Here is a 12,536-nt window from a genome sequence, read left to right as displayed (position 1 = left end):
AAATGGAAAGAAAAAGAAGTGGTAGTGATCCTGATATCAGACAACATAGAATGTAAGCCCCAGAGCATTAAGTATGAAAAAGGACACCCTTGAATGCTAAAAGTCACAGTTTTCTAACAAAAACAAAAAAGAGGAAGGCCCTTATACCTGGCTATTCATAAATTCTCTTCTTAAACAACTCCTGAAAGGGACATATATATTGAAATTGCAGGATTTTTTAATGATGGCATCATGGTCTTTGTGACAGGCCTCTTTCACTTCACATAATGTTTTGAAGCTTCATTCATGTTGTAGCATGTATCGGTGCTTCCTTCCTTTTTATTGCTGAGGAATACTCCATTGTGTGGATATATCACATGTTAATTCACCCATTCGTCAGTTTATGGTTACTTCGGTTGCTTCTCTTTTTTGGCTATTATGAATAACGCTGTTGTGAACAACGGGGTTGCTATTTGGAAAAAGGTAAATTTGATCCGTATCTCACACCACACATAAGAATAAACTGCGAATGGATTAGGGATCTAAATGCAACAAATGAAAACTGATGAAGTTGAATAAGGTCTGTAGTTTACTTAGTAAATATTGTACACATATTAATTTCCTGGTTTTGGTAGTTGTCCTGTGGTTATGGAAGATGTTAATATTAGGGGAAGCTGGTTAGGGGCATATGGGAACACTCTGTACTTCTTTTTGCAACTTTTCTCTGAGTCTAAAATTATTTGAAGATAAAAAAGTTTGAAAATAATGAGTGGCATACCAAAAAATGAAAAAAAGGTATTCTATGCAAAGTGGGAGGCTAGACTAAGGCTTATCTTTTGAGCCCTAAGAAAGGGAACATCCTGGTACCATGTAGGGAAGAGAGGTGTTAGAGGGAAGCCAGACTGCATCTGAGGGTTTGGGCCAGGAGGTAGCAGGGATACAATTTAAGAAGTCCTCACATACTGACAAGGGCTTAGTTTGCAAAATACACAAACAGCTCATACAACTCAATAACAAAAAAACAAACAACCCAATCAAAAAATGGGCAGAAGATCTAAATAGACATTTCTCCAAAGAAGACATACAGACGGCCAATAAGCATATGAAAAGATGCTCAACATCGCTAATTATTAGAGAAATGCAAACCAAAACTACTATGAGGTATCACCTCATACTGGTCAGAATGGCCATCATTAAGTAGTCTACAAATAACAAATGCTGGAGAGGGTGTGGAGAAAAGCAAACCCTCATACACTGTTGGTGGGAATGTAAATTGGTGCAGCCACTATGGAGAACAGTATGGAGGTTCCTTAAAAAACTAAAAGTAGAACCACCGTATGATCCAGCAACCCCACTCCAGGTCATATATCTGGACAAAACCATAATTCGAAAATATACATGCACCCCACTGTTCATAGCAGCACTATTTACAATAGACAAGATATGGAAGCAACCTAAATGTCCATCGACAGATGAATGGATAATGAATATGTGATACATATATACAATGGAATATCACTGAGCCATTAAAAAGAATGAAATAATGCCATTTGCAGCAACATGAATGGACCTAGCGATTATCATACTAAGTGAAGTATGTCAGAGAAGGACAAATATCATATGATATCACTTATATGTGGAATCTAAAATATGATACAAATGAACTTATTTACAGAACAGAAACAGACTCACAGACATAGAAAACAAACTTATGGTTACCAAAGGGGAAAGGGGAGAGGGAGGGATAAATTAGGAGTTTGGGATTAGCAGATACAATCTACTATATATAAAATAGATAAACAACAGGGTCCTACTGTATAGCACAGGGAACTATATTCAATATCATGTAATAAACTATAATGGAAAAGAATATGAAAAAATATATATATATACATATATGTATGTAAAGCTGAATCACTTTGCTTTGCACCAGAAACTAACACAACATTGTGAATTAACTGTACTTCCAAAGAAAAGAAAATAAAAAAGAAGTCATCACACTGATTATATTTTACTTTATTACTAAAATATGTAAGATAACATATAAGACTTCAGGTTGAGGTGGAAAGTTTTGGTATATACACAATAATTAATTGTTTTTTGAGTGTGGGCATCATTTATTTCAAAGCTTTTAAGCTTGTTGATGGTATAAATGCACACTTTGAGGGTTGGAAGGATGGATAGAAAATACTGAAGAAGTAAATGTTGGTTATATTCATCTTAAAGACATCCATGACTTAACATTAAGGTTCAAAGTATAGATGGTGGCGTTGAGGAACTGGAATCTTAAGAAAATCAGAAATCTTCTGTTTTTTATTTATAGAAAGCCCTTATCTAGTCCTTGAATTATAAAAGACGCTTAGCAAAAATGACATTTTCTCTAAAAGCATTGCAGTGACCCTTTCCCCCCCAAATAATTTTAGTTTCATGATGCGACAGTCAATTCTAGTAGGTCAGTGTTTATTACATTGGATAGAATTAGGGCCCAGGGTATGCAGGACAAACACGGCTATTGAAAAGCCATGCCTAAGAAGTAAGAAAGTTGTTAAGAAAGCGTTCATTGGCTTGTGGGCTAAATGGATACCTTACCTTTACCCAAAGAAAGATTTATGTCTTTAACCTCTGATTTTTCTCATGAACTCAATCAGGAATCATACTTGGCATGGTCTTATTATTTTGGTTGCCGTATTGGTTTTTTAGAATCATGTTTGAAATATTACAGAAGAGTTGATTAAATACAGTGTTTGTAGTCATATATTTAAAGTTGGAATAGATTTAGTGACTCAAGCCTTTGTTATAATAGTGTTTCCACAAGAAAATCAAATTCATATTGCATCACCTAACTTACAGCTTTTCCCCCCCAAGAAGATAATTTACCATATGTACAAAGACTGCTGCTATTTGGATTCCTTTGGATATCTTTATCCAGTATTTTGTCAGAGGGGAAATTGCTTTATGCATGATCTGAAATAATTGAAATAATTGGAAGTATAATGAGAGCCAACATTTAGAAGCTCCCCTGTGCTTCTTTCTGCTCTGCAAAATAAAATTATCACTGAATGCGTTCATCTTTTAAAATTTAAGCGGACTTGGTCAATGAATCTTGTTTTCTACATGTGCGGAGGTGATTGTATAAGGTGGTTGGTGTCCCTAAAACAGGTGTTAAAAGATCTTTTTAAGCTTCCCCATACATTTGCAAATTTACTATGATGAAGTGGTAATTTGCAGTATAGAGCTGATTACAGAAATCAGGATGTAGTTGAACTGTATTATTAAAAATTCAGATTATTTCTTGTTCCTCTGGTTTTTATGATACATGTAACATCATTAATAATGTTTTTAGATGTCCATGACAGATTTGAAGACTTGTTTTGGTTTTTTGTGGTTGATAGCAATTGGCTTAAAAAGAAAGTCATTCGTATGTGTGGCTCCCAGGATCCAGTTTAGCATCTGACCAAACGTTGCATTCTTTTTCACTTTTTACATGGATCCCACTCCATTTCTACATCCAGGTTGACAAGTCACAGTGAAATGGACTGAAAATTCTGAGAAAGGGCTTGGGTATTGCAAGCTGGGATTTCCTCCTTTAAGCTTCTTAGGAGTCTGGGGGAACAAGTTTTTTGGCTTCTGACCTAGGGAAGTAGGGCCAATAAGGAAAGAAATTCCTCAAACATTTCAAGGATGTCAAAAAGATGCTGGGCAGGCAGAAAATATGATAGCACTCCAGGGACATTTTTGTTACAGTAGATTGATTTATAAAGACAAAAATATATTCAAATTAAAAGAAAGGTGACTTCGGTGTATTATTCCTTCTTCAAATCATATATTTTATTTTCTAAAGAAGTAGGCTTTGTTTTCAGACATATCTGTGTCACTTAACCTTATCATTCAAATTTTTGTCCCTATGTAATATATGGGACATCTTGACTTTGGTAGGCTGTGAACACAAAACCTAAGCAAATCAACCTAGATGGGGGAAAAACTCATTTTCCTTATCCCCAGCCTTGTGCTAACTTTTATCATGAGTGTCATCACTAGCTGACGCATTTCTCTACATGGAAATATGGAAATTACTTTTCTCCTCCATGACGTGGGCACACGCCAATTTTTCCTTTCTGATATATTCTCCTTTAGACATCATTCTGGTATTTTTGATATGTTTTCCTCTACTCATCCTTCTCTTATCTTATCTACTAACCTGAAAGTGATGTCCCTAAATTGGATCTCTGTGGGAAAAAAAAAAAAAGAGCACACTAGCACTGAGGCAGAGTACCGTGGCCCAACAAGAAGAAACGGGAGTCCTTTAAAAAAAAAAAAAAAAATTTCTCTCTAATTTTAAAAGAACTATATAGTGCTTGTTGGAAATTTTAAAATGAAAAAGTCTAAAAAGGAAAAAAAAGTTCCTGAATCATATCCTTCAGCGTTAGCATTTAAGTGTCTTGCCTTCCGGAGTTTTCTCTGCATACACGCAGGGGAGAACTGCGGGGGGGGGGGGGGGGTTCGGTGATGAAAAGAGAAGGCAGTTAGTTTTACAAAACTAGAATCATACTGTACATAATGTTAAATCCTGCTTTCTTCATTTATGTCATTAATAGTTTCTTATATCATTTAATAAGAATAGCTTATATTTATTGAGCATTTACAATGTGGTATCACTCTTGTAAGCACTTTATACATATTAACTCACTGAATCTTTTCAAGAGTCCCTAATATAAGTACTGTCATTATCTACCTTTGTCACATGAGCAAACTGAATCACAGAGAGATTTTAAAAGTTCACAAAGCTTGTAATAATGATAGAGACGGGATTCACACTCAGATCTCACTCCAGAGTCTGTGACTTTTAACAATTATGCTGTTGTCTTCCATCACTTTGAAACATGATTTGTGATGCCTGTATGATATTCAGTCATGAATAGTGTTGATTTTGCTTTTTTCCCTTAATGTTTTATTTTGGGGAACAGTTTCCCTGGCCATTAATGTGATTTGCAAACATAATATTTAATGACATACAAATAATATTCATTTGTATGACTATCTGTATGAAGTCTGAGGCTGTTTCCAGTTTTTAAGATGATAAACAGAGTCCCTATCTGGGCATGGGCATAAAGCATCTTTGGGACTAGGGTCTCCCTACCACAGCCATAACAAAGGGCCTTGTTTGAGGAATCTGTGCCAAAGGAAAAGAAGTTGCTTCACAGTTTACATGGACAGGAGATAATCGTGATAAACTGATTTCTGAAATATCAAGAGAAATTTGGTCATTCTGAACCACCTCCGAAGGCAGGCAAAGCACAGACCTTTTATGGCCTGCGTCCTGACTTCTCCACCATCCTGTTATCCTGGGTAAAAAGGCAGATAGAACAAATGACCAGGAAAACCAGAATGAAGGTAAAAAAATCCAGTGTTGCTACTCCAGCAGAGCACAGGAAGCTTCATGACAGAGAGATCTCATCTGTGGAGGAGTATCCATGGGGTTGCCCAGCAGTGGGAGAGGCATATCTTTTTTTTTTTTTTTTGCGGTACGCGGGCCTCTCACTGTTGTGGCCTCCCCCGTTGCGGAGCACAGGCTCCGGACGCGCAGGCTCCGCGGCCATGGCTCACGGGCCCAGTCGCTCCGCGGCATGTGGGATCTTCCCAGACCGGGGCACGAACCCGTGTCCCCTGCATTGGCAGGCGGACTCTCAACCACTGCGCCACCAGGGAAGCCCGAGAGGCATATCTTGGTCTATACGAATGTGCGGAGCTGAAGCAGAAAGACAAAACTCTTGTCTTTGCTTAGCTACCTGGAAGTGGGGAATCGCAGGCCTGGTAGAAAGGAGTCCTATTTGCTTCTGGACAGAACTTGGCCTCCTATTTGATGGGGACACCAGCCTATGAGATGATACCTACCATATTTGCAGAAATAATGGAGAAGAATCTTAAAGTTCTAAGAGTAAAAGCTCAGGTCTAGATCACACCTAAGTCTTGAACTGAAGACCCAGAAATTGGATCTTTTTAAAGTGTGGCCAAATGACGTAATGAACATCTGGTCTTCTTGCAGATTCACTACAGAGGCAGCCTCAATGCAAGTAAAGTGCCGCTCGTATTTTTGGGAAGGGGATGTCCTTTGACCCTGGTGGTAATCTTATCAAGGTGTCTGCAAACATCAACTTCCTGAGGGCTGACATGGGAGGAGCTGCCGTGTGTTCAGCCATTGTGACTGCCACAAGCTCAGCTTGCCACTTAATGTAATAGGTCTGGCCCTCTTGGTGAACGTAACCTCAAGCCTAAGCCTTCAAGCCAGGAGATGTCATCAGAGCCAAGAATGGGGAGACCATACAAGTCAATAACATTAATGCTGAGCCAAGGGTATTAGCTGGCATTCTCTGTTATGTGTACATCTTCAATCCAAAGTTCATCAGCAATGTTTCGACCGACCTTAACAGGTGCCACAGACATAGCTTGGGGGTCGGGGGGAGGGACAGGTATCACTAGAATTTTTACCAGTTCATACTGGTGGCATACCAGACTACTTGAGGCCAGCATTGAAATGGAGGACCATGTCTGGGGGATGTCTCTATTTGAACGTTGTATAAGGCAGATTACAGATTGTCAGCTCATTGCTGTTAATAACAGTGGGCAATATAGGTCTGCAGGGCCATGTCCAGCCACAGCATACCTGAATGGGACACATTCTCCATGGGCTTCTTTAGACATAGCAGGTGATGACCAGTAAAGATGAGATTCCATGTCTTAGGAAAAGCATGACCAAGAGGCCAACAAGGACTCCAGCAGAGTTCTTAGGTTCAGTCAAGACAAGGGTAAGGTTTAATTTAAATACTACGAAATTTCTACCTTAAATTGAACAGTTGAACTTCAAAACATTTTTAAATGGATGAAAAATTTTTAAAAGAAACAAGTGATGGCATTTTTTAAAACACAGAATAAAATGAAATATGTTTGTCTTTTTAAAAATTTATGCAAAGATTCAGCAATTTTAAAAATAAAGCTCGGGGACTTCCCTGGTGGCGCAGTGGTTGAGAGTCCGCCTGCCGATGCAGGGGACATGGGTTCGTGCCCCAGTCCAGGAAGATGCCGCGTAGCGGCTGGGCCCGTGAGCCATGGCCGCTGAGCCTGAGCGTCCGGAGCCCGTGCTCTGCAACTGGAGAGGCCACAACAGTGAGAGGCCCGCATACCGCAAAAAAATAAATAAATAAATATTAAAAAAAAATAAAGCTAGTATCCTGCTGGGCAAGGATTTTTTTTAACGTATTCTATAAATGGTAATAAATTGTTTACAGGTTGCCTGATCACTTTTGAGATCATATAGTTGGATTGAGAGGCAAAATACATGTTCAAAATATGTTTTGAATCTGTGGTACTAGAGACTATAAACAAACTAAAGTTACTCAGCAGTTTTCAGAAACAATGAATTCAGCTTTTTGTACAAAAAATTAATTATGCTATAGAAACAATTCTTGTCCATAAGCCTTGGCCGAATCTCTAATCACTTCTGAAGTCAAAGGGTTATGAATATTTTTAATATTTGTTGTTTTGATACGTTTTGCCAAATCACTCTCCAGAAAGTTCACATCAATTTACTTTTCCACCAAAATATACTGTTTTATCAATTAGTAGTGGTAAGCTATGCAAGAAAAAGTCTGTACCTTTTTTTGTTTTTATTACTGTACATCTTGTCAAGTACAGTGTCTCAGTGTACAGTTAGAGGCTCAGTAAATGTTTTGAATAAAGAGAGAAATGTGTTTAATGATGGCTGTCTTGGGGACTTTTTTTTTTTTTTTTACGTCTTTATTGGAATATAACTGCCTTACAGTGGTGTGTTAGTTTCTTTTAAGTATGTTCCCCCACACCCCCACACCCCCCATCCCCGCCCCACCCCCCGGGTCTGGCTTTTCTTTATGTGCTGTTTTTGCATATGCATGTTTCTACTTAAGAAAGAAATTAGCCTCTTTTCACTGCTTTACCTACTGTGAATTACCAGGTATGCAGGGACGGTGTAATTAGCCTACAAATAACATTACAAAGCTTAATTTTTGTTTTTACGTTTGACTCCAGGCTTCGGCTGCACACAATTTTTTTCTGCATCTCATCTGTTAATATGGTGAATTACCTGAAATTTTCAAACGTTAAACTTACTCTTGAGTTACTCTCAGTTTGGTCATGATCCGTAGTTTGCTCATCTTTTGTTTAGGGTCTGCATTAATATTCAGAGTTGAGATAAGCTTGTACTTTTCTTCGTTTATACTGTCTTTGTGGGGTTTTTGTGTCAAGGTTTTGATAGGCCCATAAAACGACTTGAAGAGAGAGTTTCTTCTTTTTCTGTTTCTGGAAGACTTTATAATAAGATTGAAATTACCTGTTTGGTAAAACTCATTTGTAAAGCTGGACCTGGTATTTTCCAAGTTAGAAAAATGTTTAACTGCTGACTCAGCAGAAGTAAAGGTTTAGGATGATTCAGCCTTTCTATTTCTTCTTTAATCACTTTCAGTAATTTATATTCTCGAGATTTGTCTGTTTCATCTACATTTTCAGACTTTTGGTGAAAGTTGTTCAGAATATACCTTTTATGCCTGCTACAACTATTATTTAGTTGTTTTTTTAAATTAATTTTGGCTACGTTGGTCTTCGTTGCTGCGCGCGGGCTTTCTCGAGTTGCGGCGACCAGGGGCTACTCTTCGTTGGGGTGCGTGGACTTCTCATTGAGGTGGCTTCTCTTGTTGTGGAGCACGGGCTCTAGGAACGTGGGCTCAGTGGTTGTGGCTCACGGGCTCTAGAGCACAGGCTCAGTAGTTGTGGCACACGGGCTTAGTTGCCCCGTGGCATGTGGGATCTTCCCAGACCAGGGCTCGAACCTGTGTCCCCGTATTGGCAGGTGGATTCGTAACCACTGCGCCACCAGGGAAGCCCTATTATTTAGTCTTAATCACTAATCTTTCTTCAGCGATGTCCCATCTCATGTTTTGCCTTATCCATTAAATTTCTGATGTCAATTTTTATATTTTGCATTTCCAGAAATGGTTTGTTTCTTTTTCTGATCTTCCCGAAGTTTTGAAAGTCTCATGTTCCCTAGGCATACTTTCGGTACTTCTTGTATTTCTTTAAACGTACTTGTTATATGTTCTTCCATAATTAAAATCCCTACAGCTTTGTGGGTCTGGCTCTGCACCTTGTTTCTGCTCAGCTGCTCACGTATCGGGTAACTGTACTGGCAAGCTCGCGCTCTCCTTGGAACTTTATCTGTGGGATTCTTTGAGGCCCGGGTGGAAAGTATGTTCCTGCAGAGAGGAGTATTTGGGAGGCCCCGTAAACACGGTGAATTCTAATCCCAAACAGGGTGAATTCTAACGCTCTAGCGTGGACCTGTGATCAGGGTTTCTCGGGGGTGCCTTTCCCCCACCCCCCATGCCAGACTCTGCGTCAAGTCCGAGGCAGGCAAGTAGCCTCTGTTAGACCTGCGCGGTCTCCTAGGAGTTTCGACTCGCCCAGGAAACAACAAGAGTCGGAAGTCGATGCAAAACGCAAGAGGTTTATTGAAGGCCGGTGCACCGGGGTTCCTTGGTCCTCACGCAGGAGGTCGAAGAAGGAACCCCTTTTGGGCGCGAATATGTCAGTTTTATAGGTTCCCACTTCCCCGTATGTAAATTATAGATTCGGTTGTGTTTTCCTGCTGATTGGTCCCGGCTTAGGCTTGGACCAGAGAGGGAACTTGTCCCCAGCTTCCTGATTGGTCTTTGACAGATACCTTTTTTACATTTTGTTTATCTCCCTCCTTCTCGGAAGGGGGCCGGACATCCTGGAAATTCACCCATTGTCTAAGAAGCCCCTATTGTCTGGAGAGTTCTTAATCATTAGCTGGAACAATGTCCCTCGAGTCCCACACCTCACCCACAGTCTACCTCTAGAACGTGGATATTTTCCCCCAATTTGTTCACTGTGGGGTGGGGCAGGAATCTCCGGCGTCTCTGATCCAACCTTCTATTTTTCAGGGCCCCAGGCTTGTCCTAGGACCCCCCCAAATTCTACAGGTTAAAGCTCACACTCTAGTCGAGACCTTCAAGGAGAGGCAGAGGTCTCTGGGAAACTCTTTCTTCCGCCCTGGCTTACCAAGAGGTGCAGGATTCTTTTCCCACCGGAGGGTTCAATTATTCTCCTGACAATTTAGCTGTGGGCTTTAAAGATTTAAAAAATATTTATTCAGCATTTTTAGTCTTTTATATTGAGAGGGCTTCTTCCGACATCAAGTCTACCGTATTGGAAGAAATGGGAGTTCGATCTTTTGTTTTCCTAAAAGACAAATAAATGTTTTAAAGTTTTAAATCCTATGTAGTAACTTCTTGAGACGTTACACTCATAGGTCAACCTAATTTTCTAGATCACAGCCCAAAGCAGGGAAATATGTTAAAAGTAGCAGTAGCTACCATTTTGAGTCTTTTAAGAATGCAAAGGACTCCGTGCTAAGTGCCTTACAGGGCTGATCTCATTTAATCCACCGTCACCATTCTATGAGAGAAGTACTGTCATTCACACGGTAAAGAGGACACCTATGCTTAGAGGTTCCCGTGACTTGCCTGAGGCCACAGAACTAATAGGTAATTCATAATACTGACTTTGGATCATCAGGCAAAGGTTAAATTGTGCCTGATGAAATCTTTTTAGGCTTGGTGCATTGCTGCTTTTAAGGGCAGCAAAATGTGTAATATATCTTACATTGTGTTGTTGCAGATCAGCATGCTGTTACCATACTAAACAGAGAAGCTTATCAAAGGAGTACTGCAGGCAATTTACCTTGCCTTCATAACTACTTTGCCTCCTCTGGGAAAAATTACTCTTAGAATTCCTCCTAAGGATTCTCTGGATATCAAATCCCAAAATGCATCTGTCAGCCTGGATGAGAAGGGAAAACTTTGGCGAAGGACTTTAGAGATTAGTTGCTAGACGCGGATCCCCTTTGTTCCATAATTCATCCCCAAACACTTCTCTCCCATGACTCCAGCCAACTGTGTGGTATTTGGTTATAGTGTTAATATATAGTAGTTCTCTCTGTGAGTATGTTTTTTAAAAAATTTATATACTTGTTTTTTTTAGCAGTTGAGCCTTAATGTTAGGAATCAGACTTGGAAAATGAGACTTTTCTTAGTAATTTCATATGGTGATGTTTGAAGTACTCTTTTCTCAGATAGTGAATGTTTATAGTGAACTTTTGTGTGTGAGACGTTGCTTCCTGTTTGCCATTTGGGGGATAGACGTTGAAACTACAGTGTCTGCTTGTTCTTCTCAGGCAAGTTTTCTCTCTCCTAAAGTAATCAGTCGATTGATTCCCTTACAAGTAACCAATCTTTATCAGTCCAAGAAAATCAAGGGAAAAGATTCCTGGCAAGACACTCTGCCCAAATCCAGAAGAATGGTTTCCCTGGGGTTTTGACTCCCTCTGTGCCAGGCTAGTCATTGAGACCCGTGCTGCTGCCTCTGGGACCTCCACTAAGGACCTTGACCTTCGAATCATCTGCCCTCCTAGATCCTGACACTTGTACAGCCAGAACTATATGAAGAGCAGGAGTCGCCACCATTTTGGAACTTGACCCACCCCCTCCCCTGACTTGCATCTTAAGAATTCTACTTTCTCCTTGTGGGACTGCCCACTCCCCTGGCCTCTGGAAGTGCGGGCCTCAAGGGGGAGTAAGGAAGGTCCAGAGTCATGCTCACTAGGGTCTGTCTGCTCTGTCTATGCATGAGGGAAGTCGAGGAGAGTGAAAACTATCTTATAATTCTTTCACGAATGAATCCGTAGCAGCAAAGAAGACAGTGCACTGGTTTATATCTCGTTACACCCAACCTTATGCTTCCCTGGAACTTCAGCTAAGCTAAACTAGGAATCTGTTCTGGAAGATGCTTTGGTCTTCTTTTGAACTTTTTCATCACATAAACTCAGGTGTGTTTCTGAATACCTGATGCCATCATTTTCTCATTTGTAAAGTGACTTTTAAAAACCTTGTAACCATAGCAGTTCAGTCCTGCATATAACCAGCAGAAAAAGTTTGGATTTGTGGAGGGTTTGTTGTTATCTTAAGGATGCTACAGTAAAAGCCTTTAAGGTATATTAATGTAGAACATCATTACATGCTTAGATATCAGTAAAATTTCTGCAGAAATACCTGAATACTTTATGAGCTTTGCTGTATTTCATAATTAACTAAGATATCAAATACTGCGTATTTAAGACACGGAATCTCGGAAATGATAGGACTTAGGAGTCGAGATGCAGTTTTAAGCATGGACTTAGAGATCAGACAGGTGTGGTGTGAAAGTTCAACCCCTCCACATGCTGACTATAGGACCCCCCTTAGCCTCTGTCTCTTCATCTATATATTAATAGTATTACTTTATGGGTATTGTAATTATAAAGTCAATGAGTATATGAGAAGTACTTGGAAAAAAATAAATGCTGAATAAACGGTCGTTACGTTTATCCCTGGGACTATTCCCTCTGTTTCTAATTCTACACATGGACTTCTGTTACTCTCGGAGACGCGGCCCCTTATCTCCCAGCCCAGTGC

At 39.9% G+C, this 12,536-nt stretch overlaps 1 protein-coding gene across 1 annotated transcript in view; it reads left to right on the top strand.

Annotated features, from left to right (window-relative positions):
* UBE3D (ubiquitin protein ligase E3D) overlaps positions 1 to 12,536 on the top strand; it is a gene marked incomplete at its 5' end in the record, with an annotated part of 155,820 nt that overhangs the window by 117,956 nt on the left and 25,328 nt on the right. The window lies entirely within an intron of this gene.

This window comes from Grampus griseus (genome assembly GCF_964374135.1).
Source record: "Grampus griseus genome assembly, chromosome: 13".
NCBI lineage: Eukaryota > Metazoa > Chordata > Mammalia > Artiodactyla > Delphinidae > Grampus > Grampus griseus.
This window is presented reverse-complemented; position numbering and strand designations above follow the sequence as displayed.